The sequence below is a fragment of the Panthera tigris genome, chromosome B2, assembly GCF_018350195.1.
Source record: "Panthera tigris isolate Pti1 chromosome B2, P.tigris_Pti1_mat1.1, whole genome shotgun sequence".
Lineage (NCBI taxonomy): Eukaryota > Metazoa > Chordata > Mammalia > Carnivora > Felidae > Panthera > Panthera tigris.
The window spans coordinates 136892045-136916480 of NC_056664.1; positions in this window are offsets into that span (position 1 = coordinate 136892045).

The window sequence follows — 24436 nt, forward strand, 5'->3', positions numbered from 1 at the left end:
TCAAGTTTCCAGACTTTGTGAAAATGTCTAGAGTTGCATGTGTTCTTTCAGCATTTCAGGTCTAGCTTTCCCCCCTCCTTTGTCATCAGGAAGAATTGGCAGGTTAAGAAAATTATTAAGAAAAAATATAATTTAAAATCAATGAAATAAGCTTCTCCCTTAAAAAGCTAGAAAAAGAAGACTAAAATAAACCAAAAGCAAGGAGAAAAGAAGTAATAAAGCTTAAAGAGGAAATCTAGGAAAGAGAAAACAAATAAAGAAGACCTACAAAGACAAGTATTTTGAATTCATCAAAAATATTGATAAACCTCTACTACCAAGTCTCAACAAGGAAAACTGAGAAGAAACACAGTAACAAAAATTAAGATAGAAAGCAGGGATAGCATTTCAGATCCTACAGAAATTAAAAGTATAATGAGAGAATAATATGAATGATTTTTTCCAATAAATTTGATAGCTTAGATAAAATAGACAAAATCATTGAAAGGCACAAAATATCTAATCATGCATAAGAAGAAATAGAAAATCTGAATCTTCCTATATTATATGAAGAAATTTAATTTGTAATTACAACATTTCCCATAAGAAAATCTCTTTGCCCAGATGGCTCATTGGGAAATTTTATAAACATTAAAAAAAATTCCAAACTTGTATTAGTGCTATCAGAAAATAGAGGAAGACAGAGCACTTCCCACCTAGTTTTATGAGGCTAGAATAATGCTGTTTTCCACACAAAAGAAAAATTATATTAAAAAGAATTATATATCAATAGCACTCATTTAAACATAAATAAAATTCTTAAAAATGTTACTAATATATCTAACCCACAACCACATAAAAGGATTGCACACATTATAAATATTGGGTTTGGGGTGTCCGGGTGGCTCAGTCAAACATCTGACTTTGCTCAGGTCATGATCTCACAGTTTGCAAGTTCGAGCCCTGTGTCGGGCTCTGTGCTAACAGTTCAGAGCCTGGAGCCTGCTTCAGATTCATTGTCTCCCTCTCTTTCTGCCACTCCCCTACTCACACTCTGTCTCTCAAAAATAAATAAACACTAAATTTTTTTTTTTTTTTGTAAATATATGTTGGGTTTATCTCAGGAATGCAAGTTTGGTTTAGCATCAGAAAAATAAATATAGGGAAGCCTGGGTGGCTCAGTCAGTTTAGCATCTGACTCTTGATTTTAGTTCAGGTCATGATCTCATGGTTCATGGGTTTGAGCCCCACATCAGGCTTGTGATGATGGCTCAGAGCCTGCTTGGGATTCTCTGTCTCCTGCTCTCCTTTCCCCTCCCCCATGTTCTCTCTCTCTCTCTCTCTGTCTCTCTCTCTCTCTCTGTCTCTCTCTTTCTCTCAAAAATAAATATTAAAGAAATAAAAATAAATATATTTCACCATATTATCAGAATAAAGAAGAATAAAACCAAATAATCAGCTAAAAAAGTTGTGAAAAAGTATTTGGCAAAATATAACACCTGTTCATGATAAAAACTTAGCAAACAAGAAAAATAAAGTACTTCCTCAACTTGGTAAAGAGAGTCTATGACAAACACTGTGAATATTATATGTAATGATGAAATATTAAATGCTTTCCCCTAAGACTAGGAATAAAGTGAGGAATTTCACTCCTACCAGTTCTAGTCATTATTACACTAGAGGTTCTACTTAGGGCAATAAATGATTTAAAAAAAACCTAAAGTCAGGAGGATTGGAAAGAAAAAACAGTACTATGTTTATTTGCTGATGACATGATTGTATAGGTGGTAAATCTAGAGGAAAAAAAAGTAAAAACCTACTAGAAATAATAAGCATGTTTAGCAAGGTGTGAGTATACAAAGTCACTTTTGGAAAAGTAACTGTGTTGTGAGTGCAATTTTTATAAATTTCATATGGAGACACAGAGAACCTAGAATAGGCAAACCAATCTTGAAAAACAAGAGTTAGAAGATTTATAATACCTGATTTAAAATTTTTTGTAAAGATATAATAATCAAGACAGTGTGCTATTTGCTTAAACATAGTCAACGACACAGAACGAACAATCAAAAACAGATCCACATTTTTACAGTCAAACAATTTTCAACAGAATTGCCAATGCAATTCAGTAGGGGGGGAAGGGATATTTTTTAATATGTGGTGCCAAGTATTCATATTGAAAAAAAATAATATTGACCACCATATCACTCCATATTTTAAAACATTATTTGAAATAGATTTAGAATTATACAATTGCTAGAATTTAATGAATTTATAAAACTTAATAATATTTTATATGAAAAAAGAAATTATAAATTGATGGACATCCTCAAAACTTTTTATCAAAAGTCACAGTTAAAAAAATGAAAATTCAAGCTATAGTTGGGAAGAAAATATTTAAGTACATATATCTGGCACAGATTTATATCTAGAATCTATTAAAAACTCCTACAAATCTATAATAAAAAGAACAACTCAATTAAAATGGGCAAATTAAGGGTGCCTGGGTGGCTCAGTCGGTTAAGCGGCCAACTTCGGCTCAGGTCATGATCTCGCAGTTTGTGAGTTCGAGCCCCGCGTCGGGCTCTGTGCCGACAGCTCAGAGCCTGGAGCCTGTTTCAGATTCTGTGTCTCCCTCTCTCTGACCCTCCCCTGTTCATGCTCTGTCTCTCTCTGTCTCAAAAATAAATAAACGTTAAAAAAAATTAAAATAAAAAAAATGGGCAAGTTATTTGAATAAAATCTTCACAAAGAAATATTACAAATGTCAATAAGCAAATGAAAATGTACTCAATGTCAATAGTCACCTGGAAAATGCAAACTGAAACCACAACGAGAGGGTTTACAATACAAACCACAGTGTAAACCACCATGCAAACATTGCTAAGGTAAAATAGAAAACTCTGAAATTACCTAATTTTGAAGAGGATTTTGACTAATAGGGATGCTCATACATTGTTTGTATGTAAAATGGTACAACCTGTTTGGAAAACTGACGGTTCTTCGTAAAGTTAAACAGACTTCTTCCCTATGACCCAACAATTCCATATTGGGTATTTACCCAGGGGAAATAAAAACGTGATCACAAGAAGTTTCATGAATACCATAGCAGAATTATTCATAATGATCACAAACTGGAAAAAATATTTCCTCAATAGAAAAGTGGATAAATGGTATATTCATAGACTAGAACACTAATAAATTAAGTACAAAACACCAATACATACAACACCATACAACTCCAAAAGTATCATATCAAATGAAAGAAGCCAGACTCATGTGATTATATTTTTGTGAATTTCCAGAACAGTGGTTACCTCTGAAGCAAATTGGAAAATTTTGAAGATTGTGTTTTTTGAGTAGATACATATTAGTGTTATGCTCTTTTTTTGAAATGTAGCTTTTCACATTATAAAGTGGCCTTTATTTGACTCGTTTAATATATTTTTATTTTACATAATTCTACCTCAAGATATTATTCTTGGCATTATTTTGTATTGCTTTGCATATCTTTGTTTATTCTTCAATATTTAACTTTACCAAATCCCTCTGTTTCAGGTATGACAAAGAATTGGGTTTTGCTATATAAGCAATCTGAATTTTTTAGTAAGTGATTTAAGCGCATTTACATTTACTTACTGATATTTTGGTTTCAGTTTGCTATCTTGTCTATTTTCTGTATGGCTCAACATTTCAATTGAAAATTATTTCAGTTAAGTGTCCTTTTAAGCCTTTTCTGTTGATAATTCTTCTGGTATTTAGGAAGTTTTGACTCTTCAATCTAGTAGTTTTATTTGCACTATTTTTTAAATTTCTTTTTAATGTTTATTTATTTTTGAGACAGAGACAGAGTGTGAGCAGGGGGAGGGGCAGAGAGAGAGGGAGACACAAAATCCAAAGCAGGCTCCAGGCTCTGAACTGTCAGCACACAGCCCAATGAGGGGCTCGAACCCACGAACTGTGAGATCATGACCTGAGCCAAAGTCAGATGCTTGACCGACTGAGCCACCCAGGAGCCCCTAATTTACACTATTTTTTTTATATTACTCTTAATCTTCTCTTCTTTTAGATACTATTTGTTGACTTTCTACCACAAATGAGACTAAAGTTACTCTCTCTCCCTTGCCCTTACCTTCTAAATTTGATCTCTAGCATTATTTTAGTGTTAATCTTTACTTCCTAAATTACTTAAGCTTCAACCACCTTATTTATTATTCTAAATATACTGTTGAGTCTTAAATATATTTCAAGTCTTCAATACACTTGAACCTTCCACTACTTCAGTTGTTAGCTTCAGGTAATATAATTAATTCATCTGTGGTAATCCACAGGCTTATTTCATTGTCCACTATTCCTAACTTGTAAGTTGTGTTGATATTAATGTCTGAACATGTGAAAACTACTATTATTTTTCGCCCTTTTCCCTGTCTTTCAACCTTAGTTCCACCAACTTAAATATTTGCCAAACTTTCTACAAACATTTTGTTTGAAGCTCATTCTTTGGTAGATATGTCACAAAGCGATTAGGGAATGATACTCCTTGAGGTCTTCCATATTTTTAGTTGCTTGTCTGTGGCTTTTATGTTGAAGACAAGTTTGGCTGTCCATAAAATTCTTCTCACATTTTCTCTTCTTTAACATCCTTTAAAAAGTTGCTACATGCTTTTTCTAACATAAATGTTGCTTTGAAGGATCCTCATACTAATTTGATAGTTGTTATAAATGATTTTGACTTCTTGTCTGTAAACTAAAGGGAATACCCCCCCATTATTAAAAAAAATAGTAATTTTGGCTTAGAATGTGGCCTAAGGCCAGGGGTCTGAGTGGCTCAGTCAGTTAAGTGTCCAACTCTTGGTTTTGGGTCAGGTCATGATTTCATGGTTTGTGGGTTTGAGCCCCCACATCAGACTCCACTCCAGTGTTGCAGAGCCTACCTGAGATTCTCTCTCTCCCTCTCTCTCTCTGCCCATCTCTCTGCTCTCTCTCTCTCTTTCTCTCTCTCTCAAAAATAACCTTAAAAAAATAGAATATGGCCCAAGGCTGATCATTTCTGGTCAATTTTCCCAGATACACAGTGTGATCTGCTCTTTACTATTCTATTTCAGGAAATATTTTCCAATCATGTTTTTAAGTATTTTTCTTTTTCCATTACTTTGGTTTTCTTCTTTGAAGATTTCGAAGATATATATGTGGTTTTCTCACTTTACATCTTCAATGTCTATCACATTTTCTTTATCAGTTTCCTATGGTAGCTATAACAATTTTTTAAAAATATTTGTTACCACAAATTTTATGAATTAAAACTACACAAATGTATTGTCTTAGAGTTCTGGAAGTCAGAGGTCAAGGTTGGTTGGTTTGTGTTCTATCTGGAAGCTATAAAAGAGAATCTATTTCCTTGCCTTTTCCAGCCTCTGGAAGCTGTCTGGATTCTATGGCTCATGGTCCCGCATCCCTGTGACCTCTGTTTCTGTTGTCACACATCCTCTGACTCTGACTATTACCTCAGTCCTATAATTACCTTTGCGATTGTATTGTACCCATCTGAGTAATCCAGGATAATCTCCCCATTTCGACATCCTGAACTTAATCACACCTGCAGAATCCTTTTACTAGGCAAGGCAATATTTTCACAGGTTTCTGGGATTAGGTTGGTAGGAGGCATTTTTCTGCCTCCTGCACACACATTTCTCAAGTCCAGTCCTTTTTAAAAATAGTTGACTTTATTTCTGTTTGATTTCCCCCTCGATTTTCTTTTTCTTATTCCTATTTCCCTGTGTCTTTATAGTGTCTCTTTACTCCTGTGTTCTTCTACTTAGTGTTCTTATATACTTTCTGTTTTCTTAATTCTTTACTGATATCTATTCTGAGCTTTTCTATTTCTCATTTGTGAGAAATCAAGGCATTAATATCTTATCAAGGCATTAATTGTTGTCTACTATTGAAACATTACATTGCAGCCTTTATCTGCTCTGTGACCTCATTTTTCTGGTGAGATCTCATTGTTTATCTTAATTTGTTAAGATCTCATTTATGTTTTGATTGTAATGATTTTGTACGATGTTAGAAAGAGTTTCTGTTCGTGTTATTCCCCATGTTTGAATGAGGAACAAAATAAGATGAGATTTCCTGGGGTATTAGGAGAAGAGCCGGCCAGGGTGGCTTTCTCTGAATCACAGTCTAAGAATTTCTTTCTGTTTTTACCAGCAAAGATTAAATATATACCCTCTCTGTTAGCCACTTGTTTGTTTCTCACAGCTATGTCTGGTTTAGAAAGATTTTGTGCTTCTTGTCCCTGAGGTCCATAGGCCTTGTTTTCCAAAATACTTCATATTTCTTGGGTTTTCCTTTCTCTGAGTCCCTCAAAAATCCCTCCCTCCCACTGCCCACCTCTCTCTCTTTGATTCACATGATTCTTTCCTTGCTCAATTTGGTTGTTTCCAGCAGAATGAGGCACTGTCTTTCTGGAGGAGGGAAGTATTTTCTGGATATTTGTGGGGTTTTATTGAACCCTCACATCCATTTTAGTTTCTTCCACCTGTGTGGCTTTGGCACTTACCTGCAACTCTGAGCCAGTGAGGACTTTTCTTCTCTCTCTTTTATTTTTTTTCCTATTTTGTAAATGTTTATTTAGTTTTTGAGAGAGAGAGATAGAGACAGAGCACAAGCAGGGGAGGGGCAGAGACAGAGAGGGAGACACAGAATCCAAAACAGGCTCCAGGATCTAAGCTGTCGGCACAGAGCCCAAAGCAGGTCTTGAACTGGAGAACAGTGAGATCATGACCTGAGCTGTAGTAGGACGCTTAAATGACTGAGCCACCCAGGCTCCCCGGGACTTTTCTTAATTTCACGTATTGTTCCCATCTTTCCCATCCCACATTTCCCCTCAGGATACATCCTTCCCTTTTGGGGAAGGTATGTATCTATGACTTTTAAGCTATTTAGTTGTCTTGAGCTTCTTGCTCCTTTTACACAGCTATCTTGTGCCTGTCCAACCACCGCTGTGGGCTGGCTTGTTCCCAGCTTCTGTCCATTTTCTGGGTCTCTCATCCCCATTGTCTTTAGTTGTACTGGTGTTTCTATCCAGTTTTCTGGAGGTGTTTGGGAAGTTTAAAGCAGCTGCACTGCCGACACCATGTCACGGAAAATCCTGAGGAGCAGTTCCAAGAGAACCACTATAGTTACTGTGTTGCATAGTTACTAGACTCTCAGAGAATGATAAGGACGCAGGGAGAGTAATTTCTCGACCACTGCAGTAACCCACGTGATAGATGAAGATCACTTGGGTGGTGATTATCAAAGTTTAATTCTGGATGTTTTCTGAAGGCAGAGCCGTGAGATCCACTGATAGGTTGGATATTGGGTGTTAAAAAGAGGAGGTCGGATATTTTGAGGGATGCAGTTGTCATCGACTGGGATGGAGAAATCGTGGCTACAGAGGACTTAGTGTCATACATTAGTGAGGTTAGGGCTGGTCTATGCTGCAGTAATAAGCCTTGAACTCTCCATTTCTTCCATAATGATTAACATGGTAACAAGCGGACTTCCTTCATCCTGTAGCCCTGCCATCAGGAGTATTTTACCTTCACTTCTGTCCGAGTTATGGGGAAGAGAGGACCACACAGGGTGGTGACAGGTGCCCTTTTCTTTTCCTCGCTGCCTTTCCTTTTCTTCCACCGCTTCTTCTTCCTCCTCCTTCTCCGTTTCATTATCTTTTTGTTCCCTAGCATCGAAAGCGTCATCCATCACTTCTCTTCACATCCTATTTGCCAAAACGCAGTTACACGGACCCAACACAAATGCAGATGAGCTGCAAGATTCATTTGCTGCCCACGTGCTTTTTCTTTCAGTGAATTCCTGTTTGAATACTTTACTGTGGGCTCACTGTTTTTTGTGTAGAAATTCTTCATACACTCTAGTAATTTTTTGTATGCTTTATATGTTTCAAATGTCTCCACAGTCCATTGCTTGCTTTTTAACCTTGTTTATAGTTACTTTTGTCATATGAGATATATTAATTTTGTAGTGTATTTTTCTTTATGATTTGAGCTTTCTACATCCTGTTTAAGAAATTTCTTCTCGGGGGTACCTGGGTCGCTCAGTTGGTTGAGTGTCCAACTCTTGATTTGGGCTCAGGCCATGATCCCAGGTTTGTGGGACTGAGCCCTGGGTCAGGCTCTGTGCTGAGCGTGGAGCTTGCTTAAGATTCTCTCTCTTTATCTCTGCCCCTCTCCCCCACTCCCACTCTTCTCTCTGTCTCTCTAAAAAAAAAAATCTTCTGGTCTTGATATCCTAAAGGTATTCTCTTATATTTCTTTCAAAGAGTTTTTAAGTATTTACTTTGCTTTTTTTATACTTGTTTATTTAAATTCATTAGGTATCATATTATTTATTTTTCTACCTGACCTAATTTGTGATGCTACTTCTGTCATATATGAAGTTTCCCTTTATGTGCATATTTACTTCTTTGTTTGTCGGTTGGTTCTTATTGTTTCCAAAGCTATCTCCACTGATATATTTGTTTAGTTGCCATAGTTTCAAAATAACCCCCGATTCCTCATTTTTTTGTTTATCCTTTAATTTCTTGGTTATTTTCATATGTCGACTTTTAAATATGCATTCAAATGCAAATCAAATGCTTGTCAATTTTTAGCAAAAACCTTATTGGTACATTGACTTGAATTACACTGATTTATAGACAAATTTGGAGAGACGTGAAATATATGCCATATTGGGTCTTCTCTTTTAGGACATTTGTATATCTCTCTGTTTGTATTTTCTCCTTATAAGTGTTATTCATTATTAATTTGGTTATTCCTAGTCTACTTGTACATTTATTTCTATTGGAACTAGACTTTTTTATTTCATATTTTGTTTTTAGATTCCAATATTTATAGGACCATTATTTTAAATATATCTTTTTAATGTTTATTTATTTTTGAGAGAGAGAGAGAGAGTGCGAGACAAGGGAGAGGCGCAGAGAGAGGGAGACACAGAATCCAAAGCAGGCTCTAGGCTCTGAGCTGTCAGCACAGCCCCGATGCGGGGCTCGACCTCACAAACTGCAAGATCATGACCTGAGCCGAAGTCAGCAGCTTAACCGACTGAGCCACCCAGGTGCCCCTACAGGACCATTATTTTATTGTGTATGTTGTGTATGCACGTATCTAACTACTTGCTGAACTGTTAAAAATTGTAATATTTTATCCAAAGTATTTATTTTTTGGTAAAGAATATACTTTTTGCTAATAACTTCTTTATTAAGTTACTTTTTGTAAATAAACAACTTAGAAAAGTGCCTGATACAGTAAGGGCTTAATAAGTGTTAGATATATTGTAGGATTTTTTTGTTACTTTTTTTTTTTTTGGTACACAAATGTATTATCTGCAAACAATGACACATTTTTCTGTTTTACTTCATATTTATATTTCGTTTGTTTTTCCTTTTTACTGTGTTAGCTTGAAGCATCATAAGTGATAGTGGAAATGCACATATATTTCAATATGAGATGACTTTTGCTACCAGGGCTGGCAAATTCTTTTATCTGGTTAAGGGAATCACCTTTTATTTCTTGTTGTTAAGAGCTTTGAAACAATCATGAATACAAGCTGATTTTTATAGAATGTTACTTCGCATCTATTGAAATAACGTTTTTCTTCCTTTGGTATGTTAATATACAACTTTCACTTCCACACACTGTAGTGCAGGAAGATACCCTCGAGCAGGGTGGGGCGGGGCTGGAATTCGTGGTGTGTGAGTCTGTGTAAGTTCTCTCCCTGGTTCACCCCTTTGGCTTTTCAACATTCACCTCTCCCCATCTTTTGATATTTAAAGTTCCACATAACCTCATAGTAACTTCAAAGTGCTGCTGTCTAACATAATGGATCCATTCCTGCACAAACAAAAACAACCTTCTCTCTGAAAGCAATAGCATAAAGTCTCATCAGTTTCTGCATTAACTTCTGATTTATGTTCATTCTTCTTTTAGTTCGTAACTCAGCAGCATCTTGATATCCTACAATCTCTGCACTAAGATATCATTACCCACACATCCTGTATAATATCACTGGTGAGAGTGGAGAGTGGGAAGAAAAAACAGAATCAGATACAAATACAAATATAATAGTACGATGCAAAAATGTGGGTGATCACTAGCCCTCATTTATAAACCTGTTCACAAGGTCAATCATGATATATAATAATTTCTTTCTTAACTGCTCATTTTACATGTCCTTTGCTTTTAACCAACACCTTCACTGGATGGTTTCTTTAGTTGATGGGTGACTTGAACTTTGTTCCTGGGAGATTGAACTCTTGATGATCCTGCTTGTACTAGGTTGCTGAATTATTTCTTTCTCTTGTTCAACCACGTGTGGGTGCAATAGGAGGGACCCAGCAGGATTCCCTAAAAAAAATGCATCCTTCTCCTTGTCCCCAACCATACATCAGCACTCTGATCTCCCTCTGATAGTAAGAATCACACACCTGAGACAACACAACAATGAATATGTTGCTCGAGATTTTTCCCACTCGGAGGATAAGTTTTCATTCCCATTGTCCTTCAGGACCACCTTTAGTGGAAAATGTACAGCCATAATAATCCAATTTTGTGTGACGTCAGGCTATTGTGAGGAACCATCTGTAAACCAGGCTTAGGGTTTTTCCTTCTCAGTTTTCAAGTCAGAGGGAATTCTGAATGAGACCCAGGTATTTGCTGAGGCTAAGTGATGTGTAGCAGAACAGGCATCCTGGGATGTGAATCCCCCACCATGTCACTAACTGTGTCCTCGGGACCTGTCTATGCCTGATAAAGTATAGACCTCTTCCGCTTGGCACGTCTGTTGGGCATGACTTTCTTCAGCTGGTGGGTCAGATGTCACTCACTTGATGATGTTCTGCTCGGGTCTCTTGATTACTTGGTGTCCCATATTCATGTGGTCAGTCTCTATCAGAGCTTAGCAGCAAGCCCCAAACTGTTTCTCAAAAAGTGAACAGTTTCTTGTTAGGATGGGCATGGTTTTGCCCATTGTGATTTTTACATTTAAGGCCTACGGTAAGATTGGTTCAGCAATCTGTTCAGTCACAGATAATCTGAGTACTGTCAGATCCATGATTGCCGTAGGTTAAAGATGGCTGTATATTTTTTTACTACACTTCCTGAAAAGTGTTCTAATCCTTTACCCTTGAATCTGTAACTTGCTTGATCAATAACCTATGACAGAAGTGACACACAGCCTACTCTGAGCTTTGCCTCTTGAAGGCCTGACAGATTCTACTTGGAACCCTGAGCAGGCACGTATGAAATTTGGCCACCCCAGATCTGCCATGCTGTGGGGGAAGCTCAGGCTACATAGAATGATTCTATAGAGGCCGCATGGAGAGATTACCTGGCGAGTCCTCAGATGTTCTAATCCCCCAGCCATTCCAGGTATGTCAGCTTAGGCCTGGACATTGAAGAAGAGAGATGCGTTATCTCTATGGAGTCCTGCTCAAATTTTACATGTGTGAGTTAAATAAACGATCGCTGTGATTGTACAAATTTGACTTGGGATGGTTGGTTATGCCGTAATGCGTTAATGGACAATGACACGTAAAGACGATTTAGAAGCCTGACCAGAAGCCTGACCCAGCTGAATCCAGTTCTAGGGTTTTCATCTGCACTGACCCCACTCCACATGGCCAGCTCTATGGGTTACTTGGCAAATGTAGCAGGGAAGGCCACCAAATTGCAGTGCCTGTTTCTTCCAAAGTCCAAAGAGGCCACCAACGGTTGTGATTCTCTTAGTGGTAGGAGATAAAAGATAAAAGTAGCATGTATTGCATTTTGGACCCAAAAGAAATATTGCAAACATTGGATACCTAGAAACCTGTGGTGGCAGATCCCTACATTTTCCTAGACTTTATCATGTATCCTCTGGCATGCATATCTCTTTCTGAGCTATTGAGGGGGTATATGCTTCTTCCTCCCATCAGCTGATGCCATAACTAGAGAGGACCATGGTGATTTTCATGCCCATTATGTTGTTACTATTTAATGTGAATTCAGCCTTCACTAAGGACAGAGGTCTAGGACAATTCCCTTTTCTGAACTAAATCCAGAGGGAAGCCTGAGGCAGCAGCTTTTAATTCAATTTATTTATTTATTTATTTTTAGCCTCTCCAGCTCAGCCTCCTGAACACACAGTCTCATTGTTTTTTAAAATTTAAAATTTTTTAATTTTTTTCTTAATTTAATTCTAGGGTCGCCTGGGTGGCTCAGTTGGTTAAGTATACGACTTCGGCTCCAGTCATGATCTCACGGTTTGTGAGTTTGAGCCCCGCGTTGGGCTCTGTGCTGACAGCTCGGAGCCTGGAGCCTGCTTCAGATTCTGTGTCTCACTCATTCTCTGCCTCTCCCCTACTCATGCTCTGTCTCCCTCTCCCTCTCTCAAAAAAATAATTATATTATTAATTTATATATTTATATTAATATAATATAATATAATATAATATAATATAATATAATATAATATATAGTTATATTAATTTCAGGTGTACACTATTAATTCCATTTTTAATGATTATCAGCATTTGTTTAGTGTTCCCTGGGCCATTCTTCTCTGAGTTTTGAGGTCACTGACTCTGCTAGAGGATCAGATTAATAAGGTTTTGTTAAAACTGCACCCTTATTTTAACTGTGCGCTGAAGAATTAAGAGAGCCGTTTATGCTCAATGGAGATGCAAGAATCTGAAAAAAGTTATGTTGAGACACCGTGACGAGCTGAGAAACCTGCCGCTGTGACTAAGCAACCATCTCAAGCGAGAATCACCACGAAGACCAACGTGAGATTTTTCTTTTGGGTCCCAGGAAGTCTGGATTCCTAGTGGAAGTATCACATTTCCTGTCCTGATGGGAAAGGAGTGTTGACACATTTTTAATTTATATTTATATTTATTATTATTATTTTTATTTTAGAGAGTCATTGCAAGAGCGGGGAAGGGGCAGAGAGAGAGAGATAATCTCTTTTTTTTTTTTTAAGTGTGTGTGTGTGTGTGTGTTAGAGAGAGAGAGAGAGAGAGAGAGTGTGTGTGTGTGAGAGAGAGAGAGAGAGAGAGAAGAGAGAGAGACAGGAGAGCATGCGCACAAGCAGGGGAGGGCAGAGAGAAGGAGACAGAGAATCGGAAGCAGGTTCCAAGCCATCACCGCAGAGCATGAGGGCCTCGACCCCCACCAACTGTGACCTGAGCAGAAGTCTCAGGCTTGACCAACTGAGGCACACAGCCGCCCCAAGAGAGTGAATCTTAAGCAGGTTCCATGCTCATTGTAGCCCAATGCAAGGCTCAATCCTACACCCTGGGATTGTGACCCGAGCCGAAATCAAGAGTTGGATGCTCAGCCGACTGAGCCACCCGGGAGCCCCTTTATTTATATTTTAAAGGGAGGGGGTTCTTTCCAAGAAGCTGGAGAAGCTGGATGAAAACAAATCCTTGAATAGTAGGTCCAGGAGTATTTATATGAAATATCAAATAATAAAATTAAATAGGATACAGTAAAAGATATAGCTTAGCATATTCATTACCACTCATGTTGTATCTAAAAAACCCCAACAATACATTTAGGTACATTCCTGTTCAATATACCTATGCCCATTTATCAAGAGAAGATACAAGTATCTGTGTATGATGGATGCTTAGAAACAGCATTATTCTGATTTTCTTTATGGCCAGTGAGAACTCCAGGAGATGTCCTATGATTGATCAAAAAAAAAAAAAAAAAATCCAAGCTCTCCTCTTTGCAGAGAATGGTTTAGATATTTAGCAGTCAGCCCACTCCCTATCACAGCCACTTGCTGTCAGATATGCTTTTGAAGGATGTGTGGTGTGTGTGTGTGTGTGTGTGTGTGTGTGTGTGTGTGTGCGCGCGCGCGCATAACCACATATTCCTTACGATTTCTCCGATACCCACCGCACTTGGCTGAGGAGCAGAATCCCTTTATCACTTAAACGCTTTCTTCTTTGCAGCTAGCAGGCAGTAAATTATGAAGAGCTCTTGCTTGAGAGGTTCCTGCTTTTGCTCTGCAGGGCTTGTGGTCACACTTCACAGAAAGAATTGAGATGGAGCTTCCTGACTGCGAACACCCTCTCCTGAGTGTCAGTTAGAGGTCAATTAGGTGTTACAGTTCTCCTGGGCACAGTTAGGTACATTCCACTCTGCTTCATGCACTCAGACTTTAAAAGAACCCAAAGAGCTGGTTGTAGATTGTTTTGTCATTCCTTTTGGTGGATGAGGTCCCTCAGATCCGGACGTGATTTAACCATTTCTTTTAGGCAAACATTACTCAAAGTTCACGTTTTTTGTGGTTGTTTATTTACATTGTTGTTAACAAGACCATACCTGTTATCCAGGGACTCAAAAGTTTACGTAGCCTCAAGACATCTTTCTCCTCTTTTGTAGAAATAAGCCTGGTTGACACAAGATCACGATGCTTGCCCCTATTTTATTCTTTAGGTCAGCTATTTATGCTTATTTTTTTTCTTTTTGGTGAATGTGCTCTCAGTTACTTCCCCTTATTCCTTGAAGAATTGTTCGTCAAGGGCATTATTAAGATCCCCTGGACAAGGAATGCTTACAACCTACTGATAATTGATTATGTTTTAGACTATTCTGTTAGCAGTTAAGACTCCCTCGCCCCTTTTTTGAAGTTAGAGCTGTTCAAGAATCCCTCCCGCTATTACTCCAATGACTTGTGTGTGAGTGTGTTTTGGAAAATGAGATTTTTCTCTGTGTGTTTTGCAGGATTAGTATCAGTTTGATCCTCCAGAAGGAGACAGAAATGAAGCAGCCCACTCCTGTTTCCGTATCGCAGACATACATCCTTTTCACATCTTCAGCCTATTTCCATGCTTCTGAGTGGGAGAGGTTTGTTGGTGAGCATGTCTGTGGGAAACAGATAAGAGAAAAAAACTTAAAGTGGCGATCCTTTGTCTAAGTGACGCTCATTTTAAGAAGAAAAAACAGAACAGCTTCCATTGTGCCTTATTTTAGACTGTTTCTTAAACTGAAGTATAGGTGACACCAAAAGTTATGCTAGTTACATAGTGATTTGACAACTCCATACATTAATTCTAGAATATTTAATAGAATGATATTGAAAGGAGAAATATTTGTCTAAGTCTTTGAACTATTGAATATAATTTAGTCATAGTGTATTTATACATGAGTTATTTTTCTCTCTATACTAGTATGAATTATTAAATTAGGAAATACCAAACTGATATATACTTTTATGAAGAATAAATTATGAAAATAAAAAATTCTTTGGAAGGAGTTTTACCTATTAGGAACAGGTAATCTGCATGTCAAACAATGTACAGAATTTAATACATTTAATGCTTTAAAACCACTGGATGTCTAACTTATGGCTTAATTACCAACTACTATACATATCATACTTTTAGAGCACTACACTTATGTTTAAAGTATGATAATTAATTCTTGTCATGTCCAACAGCTCTTAAAAATTAAATGCCAAGTTTTACACTTTGAGAAAAATAAAATAATAATATGAAAACAGGCATGAGCTTGAACAAGGACTAAATATTAAGATAGACAAATGTTTTTATTTGTATCTTACAAAGTCATGTGGATCAGATGATATTCATAAGGTATTTTAAAACAGAGCTACATTTTTAATTTTTTTTTTTAACATTTATTTATTTTTGAGACAGAGAGAGACAGAGCACGAATGGGGGAGGGTCAGAGAGAGAGGGAGACACAGAATCTGAAACGGGCTCCAGGCTCTGAGCAGTCAGCACAGAGCCTGATGCGGGGCTCGAACTCACATACCGCGAGATCGTGACCTGAGCCGAAGTCGGACGCTTAACCGACTGAGCCACCCAGGCGCCCCAAAACAGAGCTACATTTTTAATAAGCAGGCATGTACTTGATCAAGAAGGTAATACACAGAGAAAGTAATTTATATAATCTTTTAAAGAGTCTCTCATAGAACTAGAAGAGTGTTTTAGATTATTTAAATTAGATTAATAAGAAGTTTTTATTAAATTGCTTAGCAGGGGTACCAGGGTGGTTCAATCTGTTAAGCATCTGACTCTTGATCTCGGCTCAGGTCATGATTTCCAGGTTCGTAAGATCAAGCCCCCAGTTGGGCTCTGCACTGACAGCATGGAGCCTGCTTGGGATTCTCTCCTTCCCTCTCTCCCTGCCATCCCCTGCTCTCTTTCGTTAAAAAAATAGAGCTTCGTAATATCTGGACATTGATTGTATTCTCTGCTGCTACCAGTTTGGTTTGGAATGCTCCATGAATATTTGCACACTTAGAAAAATTAAAACAGGGCCCCCTGGGTGGCTCAGTCTGTTAAGCCTCTGAATCTTAATTTTGGCTTAGGTCATGATCTCATGGTATGTGAGTTTGAACCCTGAATGGAGTTACGTGTTGACGCCATGGGGCCTGCTTGGGATTCTCTGTCTCCCTCTCTCTCTGCCCCTCCCCTGCTTTCTTTCTATCTCTCTATCTCTAAAAATAAATAAATAAACATCAAGAAATATTAAAATCATACATTTTCATCAAAACATTGTTGAATTTAGCTCTAGAATATATTACAAATGGAAAAAAATGCAAATAAATTTATTCTTTCCTATAAAGAAAATTTAAAAAATTGATCTAAGGATACAAAGTTTTAAAGATCACTTTAGAAAATAAAAGACCCGAAATGAGCATTTAGAAACAGAAATGCTAACACTTTTACTTAATGTGGCTTTTACAAATAAATCGGCATTAGTCATTAGGGAATTGCAGATCAAAATCATAATGAAACACTACACCAAATAGGATGAGTAAATAATAATAAATAAATAAACTAACAAGCATTGATAAGTATATAAAGAAATTGGAACCCACATACATTGTTAATGGGAATAAAAAATGAGGCAGCCACTATGGAAACATTTGATGGTTCCTCAAAAAGTTAAATATAGAATTATCAAATGACCCAGCAATTCCACTTGTGTGTATATACCCCAAAGATTTGAAAACAAGGGTTCAGAAACTCGTATGACAACATAATTTGCAGCATTATTCACGAAAGCCAGAAGGTGGAAACAGGCCAAGTGTCTATTAATAGATGAATAGGTAAACAAAATTTTAGTACATACATAGGGTGGAATATTATCCAGTCATAAAAATGAATGAAATTTTGATACATTCTGCAACATGGGTGAATCTTGGAAACATTATACTAAGTGAAATAAACCAGACCCAAAATGACAAAATATTCTCTGATTCCATTTATATGAAATATCTAGATTGGGCAACTGCATAGAGACAGAAAGTAGATTGACGTTACTAGGGGTTGGAGGAGGAAAGCATAGGGATTATTGTTTAATGAGTACTATATGGAGTGACAGAAAAGTTCTGGGAACAGTAGATAGTGGTGATGGTTACACAACATTGTGAAAGTAATTAATGCCACTGAACTGTACGTTTAAAAATGGTTAGAATGGCAAATATTATGCTATATTTTACTACTATATATATGCATATATATATTTTTTCTACCTTTATGTTTACAATGTTTCTGTAAATGTTAATTTTTATTTACTATTTATTTATTTTTAATTTTTTTATGTTTATTTATTTTTGAGAGAGAGACAGTGCGAGCCAGGGAGGGGCAGAGAGAGAGGGAGAAACAGAATCCGAAACAGGCTCCAGGCTCTGAGCTGTCAACACAGAGCCTGACAGGAGGCTCGAACCCACAAACTGTGAGATCAGTGCCTGAGCCAGTCATCAGTTGGACACCTAACCAACTGAACCACCTAGGCACCTCACTGTAAATGTTAATTTTTTTAACTTTATTTTTTATTTTTTAAAATTTACATCCAAATTAGTTAGTATATACTGAAGCAATGATTTCAGTAGATTCCTTAATGCCCCTTACCAATTTAGCCCATCCCCCCCACCCACAACTCCTCCAACAACCCTGTTTGTTCTCCATATTTATAAGTCTCTTCTGTTTTGTCCCCCTCCATGTTTTTATATTATTTTTGTTTCCCTTCCCTTATGTTCATCTGTTTTGTCTCTTAAAGTCCTCATATGAGTGAAGTCATATGATATTTGTCTTTCTCTGACTGACTAATTTCACTTAGCATAATACCCTCCGATTCCATCCATGTAGTTGCAAATGGCAAGATTTCATTCTTTTTGATTGCCGAGTAATACTCCATTGTGTATGTATGTGTATGTATATATATATATATATATATATATATATATATATATATATATATATATATATCAATCACATTTTCTTTATCCGTTCATCCATTGATGGACACTTGGGCTCTTTCCATACTTTGGTTATTGTTGATAGTGCTGCTATAAACATGGGGGTGCGTGTATCACTTCGAAACAGCACACCTGTATCCCTTGGATAAACACCTAGTAGTGCAATTGCTGGGTCATAGGGTAGTTCTATTTTTAGTTTTTGAGGAACCTCCATACTGTTTTCCAGGGTGGCTGCACCAGTTTGCATTCCCACCAACAATGCAAAAGAGATGCTCTTTCTCTGCATCCTCGCCAAGATCTGTTGTTGCCTGAATTGTTAATGTTAGCCATTCTGACAGGTGTGAGGTGGTATCTCATTGTGATTTTGATTTGTATTTTCCTGATGATGAGATTATGAGTGATGTGGAGCCTTTTTTCATGTGTCAGTTGGCCATCTGGATGTCTTCTTTGGAGAAGTGTCTATTCATGTCTTTTGCCCATTTCTTCACTGGATTATTTGTTTTTTGGGTGTTGAGTTTGATAAGTTCTTTATAGATTTTGGATACTAACCCTTTATCTGATAGGTCATTTGCAAATATCTTCTCCCATTCTGTCGGTTGCCTTTTCACTTTGCTGATTGTTTCCTTCGCTGTGCAGAAGACTTTTATTTTGATGAGGTCCCAATAGTTCATTTTTGCTTTTGTTTCCCTTGCCTCTGGAGACGTGCTGAGTAAGAAATTGCTGCGGGCAAGATCAAAGAGATTTTTGCCTGCTTTCTCCTCGAGGATTTTGATGGCTTCCTATCTTACATTGAAGTCTTTCATCCATTTTGAGTTTATTTTTGTGACTGGTGTAAGAAAGTGGTCCAGGTTCATTCTTCTGCATGTCGTTGTCCAGTTTGCCCAGCACCACTTGCTGAAGAGACTGTCTTTATTCCATTGGATATTGTTTCCTGCTTTGTCAAAGATTTGTTGGCCATATGTTTGTGGGTCCATTTCTGGGTTCTCTATTTTGTTCCATTGATCTGAGTGTCTGTTCTTGTGCCAGTACCATACTGTCTTGATGATTACAGCTTTGTAGTATAGCTTGAAGTCTGGGATTGTGATGCCTCCTGCTTTGGTTTTCTTTTTGAAGACTGCTTTGGTTATTTGGGGTCTTTTCTGGTTCCATACAAATTTTAGGATTGTTTGTGCTAACTCTGTGAAGAATGCTGGTGTTACTTTGATAGGGATCACGTCGTATATGTAGATTGCTTTGGGTAGTATTGACATTTTAACAATATTTGTTCTTCCTATCCAGGAGCATGGAATCATTTTTCCATTTTTTTTGTGTGTCTTCTTCAATTTCTTTCATAAGCTTTCTATAGTTTTCAGTGTATAGATTTTCCACCTCTTTGCTTAGATTTATTCCTAGGTATTTTATGTTTTTTTTGTGCCACTGTAAATGGGATTGATTCCTTGATTTCTCTTTCTGTTGCTTCATTGTTGGTGTATAGGAACGCAACCGATTTCTGTGCACTGATTTTATATCCTGCAACTTTGCTGAATTCATGAATCAGTTCTAGCAGTGTTTTGGTGGAATCTTTTGGGTTTTCCATATAGAGTATCACGTCATCTGTGAAGAGTGAAAGTTTGACCTCCTCCTGGCCGATTTGGATGGCTTTTATTTCTTTGTGCTGTCTGATTGCAGAGGCTAAGACTTCCAGTACTATGTTGAATAACAGTGACGAGAGTGGACATCCCTGTCTTGTTCCTGACCTTAGGGGGAAAGCTCTCAGTTTTTCCCCATTGAGGATATGATATTAGCATTGGGTCGCTCGTATATGCTGTTATCATCTCGAGGTATGCTCCTTCTATCCTTACGTTCTTGAGGGTTTTTATCAAGAAAGGATGCTGTATTTTGTCAAATGCTTTCCTGCATCTCTTGAGAGGATATTATGGTTCTTGTCCTTTTTTTTATTGATGTGATGAATCACGTTAATTGTTTTCTGGATATTGAACCAGCCCTGCATCCCAGGTATAAATCCCACTTGGTTGTGTATTGTTGGAGCTGGTTGGCTAATATCTTGTTGAGGATTTTTGCATCCATGTTCATTGGGGAAATTTGTCTATAGTTCTCCTTTTTAGTGGGGTTTCTGTCTGGTTTTGGAATCAAGGTAATGCTGGCTTCATAGAAAGAGTTTGGAAGTTTTCCTTCCATTTCTATTTTTTGGAACAGCTTCAAGAGAATAAGTGATAACTCTTCCTTAAATGTTTGGTAGAATTCCCCTGGAAAGCCATCTGGCCCTGGACTCTTGTCTTTTGGCAGATTTTTGATTACTAATTCGATTTCCTTACAGGTTATGGGTCTGTTCAAATATTCTGTTTCTTCCTGTTTCAGTTTTGGTAGTGTATATGTTTCTAGGAATTTGTCCATTTGTTCCAGATAGCCCATTTTATTGGCATATAATTGCTCATAATATTCTCTTATTGTTGTTTTCATTTCTGCTCTGTCGGTTGTGATATCTCCTCTTTCACTCTTGATTTTATTTATTTGGGTCCTTTCCTTTTTCTTTTTGATCAAACTGGCTAGTGATTTATCAATTTTGTTAATTCTTTCAAAGAACCAGCTTCTGGTTTCATTGATCTGTTCTACCTTTTTTTTTGTTTGTTTGTTTGTTTCGATAGCATTAATTTCTGCTCTAATCTTTATTATATCCTGTCTTCTGCTGGTTTTGGGTTTTATTTGCTGTTCTTTTTCCAGCTTCTTAAGGTGTAAGGTTAGGTTGTGTCTCTGAGATCTTTCTTCCTTCTTTAGGAAGGCCTGGATTGCTATATACTTTCCTCTTACGACTGCCTTTACTGTGTCCCAGAGGTTTTGGTTTGTGGTGCTATCATTTTCATTGACTTCCATATACTTTTTAATTTCTTCTTTAACTGCTTGGTTAGCCCATTCATTCTCTTTTTTTAAAAAAAAATTTTTTTAACGTTTATTTATTTTTGAGACAGAGAGAGACAGAGCATGAATGGGGGAGGGTCAGAGAGAGGGAGACACAGAATCCGAAACAGGCTCCAGGCTCTGAGCTGTCAGCACAGAGCCCGACGCGGGGCTCGAACTCACGGACTGAGAGATCATGACCCGAGCCGAAGTCAGCCGCTTAACCGACTGAGCCACCCAGGCACCCCAGCCCATTCATTCTTTAGTAGGATGTTCTTCAGTCTACAAGTATTTGTTACCTTTCCAAATTTTTTCTTGTGGTTGATTTCGAGTTTCATAGCATTGTGTCTGAAAATATGCATGGTATGATCTCGATCTTTTTGTACTTCCTTTAGGGCTGATTTGTGTCCCAGTATATGGTCCATTCTGGAGAACACTCCCTGTACACTGAAGAAGAATGTATATTCTGCTGCTTTAGGATGAAATGTTCTGAATATATCTGTTAAGTCCATCTGGTCCAATGTGTCATTCAAAGCCATTGTTTCCCTGTTGATTTTTTGATTAGATGATCTGTCCATTGTTGTGAGTGCGGTGTTGAAGTCTCCTACTATTATGGTATTACTATGGATGAATTTCTTTTTGTTTGTGATTAATTGATTTATATATTTGGGTTCTTCCACATTTGGCACATAAATATTTACAATTGTTAGGTCTTCTTGGTGGATAGAGCCCTTGATTATGATATAATGCCCTTCTGCATCTCTTCATACAGTCTTTATTTTAAAGTCTAGATTGTCTGATATAAGTATGGCTACTCCAGCTTTCTTTTGTTGACCATTAGCATGATAGATGGTTCTCTATCCCCTTATTTTCAATCTGAAGGTGTCTTTAGGTCTAAAGTGGGTCTCTTGTAAACAGCATATAGATGGGTCTTGTTTTATTATCCATTCTGTTACCCTATGTCATTTGATTGGAGCATTGAGTCCATTGAGGTTTAGAGTGAGAACTGAAAGGTTTGAATTCATTGCCTGTAGAGTTGGAGTTTCTGGTCGTGTTCTCTGGTCCTTTCTAATTTTTTGTTGCTTTTGGTATTTATATATATGTATATATATATATATATATATTTTTTTTTTTTTTTTCATCTTTTGTCCCCTCAGAGAGTCCCCCTTAATATTTCTTGCAGGGCTGGTTTAGTGGTCGCAAACTCCTTTAATTTTTGTTTGTCTGGGAAACTTTTTATCTCCTCTTCTATTTTGAATGACAGCCTTGCTGGATAAAGAATTCTTGGCTGCATATTTTTCTGATTCGGCACTCTCAATATATTCTGCCACTCCTTTCTGGCTTGCCAGGTTTCTGTGGATAGGTCTGCTGCAAACCTGATCTGTCTTCCCTTGTAAGTTAGGGCCTTTTTTTTCCCTTGCTGCTTTCATGATTCTCTCCTTGCCTGAGTATTTTGTGAATTTGACTATGATATGCCTTGTTGGTATGGTCAGTTTTTGTTGAATCTAATGGGGGTCCTCTGTGCTTCCTGGATTTTGATGTCTGTGTCTTTACCCAGGTTAGGAAAATTTTCCGCTATGATTTGCTCACATAACCCTTCTACCCCTATTTCCCTCTCTTCCTCCTCTGGGACCCCTATGATTCTGATGTTGTTCCTTTTTAATGAGTCACTGATTTACCTAATTCTTAAATTGTGCTCTTTTGCCTTAACCTCCCTTTTTTTCTGCTTCATTATTCTCTATAAGTTTGTACTCTATATCACTGATTATCTGTTCTGCCTCACCCATTCTTGCTGTCACTGCATCCATCCATGATTGCAGCTCAGTTATAGCATTTTTAATTTCATTCTATTTTTTACTTCTTTTATCTCTGCAGAAAAGGATTCTAATCTATTTTCGACTCCAGCCAGTATTCTTATTATCGTGATTCTAAATTCTGGTTCAGACATCTTGCTTGTGTCTGTGTTGGTTAAATCCCTGGCTGTCGTTTCTTCATGCTCTTTTTTTGGGGGGTGAATTCCTTTGTTTTGTCATTTTGAAAGGAGAAAAGGAATTAATGTGGTAGAAAAATTGAAATTAAAAAAATTAAAATTAAAAAATATTTAAAAATTAAAAACACACCCACACAAAAATCGAATAGATGATGCTAGATCCTAGGTGTGTTTTGGTCTGGGTGTAGACAGTGGTTTGACAGATTAGAGAAACAAACAAAACAAAAGGTGGGGGAGGAAAAAAAAGGAAATCGTGTGACAATTTGAAAAAATGAATATGCTAAAGTAGACTAAAATACACAAAAGTAGAGAATATAGTAGAAAAAATTATAGAAAAATATTTTAAATAAAAATTAAAAAGAAATATGAATTTTTTCATTTTCTGTATTTAAGAAAAAAGAAAAAAATGAAAAAGAGGAAACAGATAAAAAAGAAAAAAGGAAAAGACAAAAAAAAGAAATCGTTTGAAAATTTGAAAAAGTGAATACACTGTAGTAGACTGAAACAAAATGATGGGAGTAAGATAGAATTTTGAAAAATTTACATAAAGCAAAAAATATAGTAATAAAAATTGAATAAAAATATTTTTAAAAGAAATTGAAAGTAAAAATGAAGTTTTTCTCTTTCTGCATTCAAGAAAAAGAAATGAAAAAGAGAAAAAAGAAAAAGAATAAAAGGAAATTGTTTGAAAATTTGAAAAGGTGAGTACACTGAAGTAGACTAAAATAAAATGATGGAAGTAAAGTAGAATTTGCAAAAATTCACACAAAAGTAAAAAATACAGTAATAAAAATTAAAGACAGATATTTTAAATAAAAATTGAAAATACAAATGAGCGTTTTCTCTTCCTGTATTCAAGAAAAAGAAAAGAATTGTAAAAGAGAAAAAGGCGAAAGAGAGAAAAAAAAATTGAATAGATGAACCTGCTAACAGTTTGAAGTGGGACTGAAATTGCTTTGTTTTCCCCTAAAGGTCAGTCCCTGTGGCTCTTTATAGTCCATAGATTAAGCCGTCAGTGAGGTTTGTGTTCTTGAAGAGCGAAGTTGGCCCGGTTGGGCAGGGCTCAGTGTCACAGCTCCGCTGTCCCCTAGATGGCGCTGCTAGCCTACTGGGGTGGATTGTTGCGGTGCTCGTCGGAGCGCATGCGCAGGCGCGGCTGCGGTGAAAAATGGCACCACCCAGCCACCCAGTCTGTTCGCCCGGATCAGCAGTCGCGCACCGTTCCTCCGTCTTCAGCTCTCGTCCACTCCCCGCTTTTCCGCTTCCCGTGATCAGGCCCCAGGCAATACC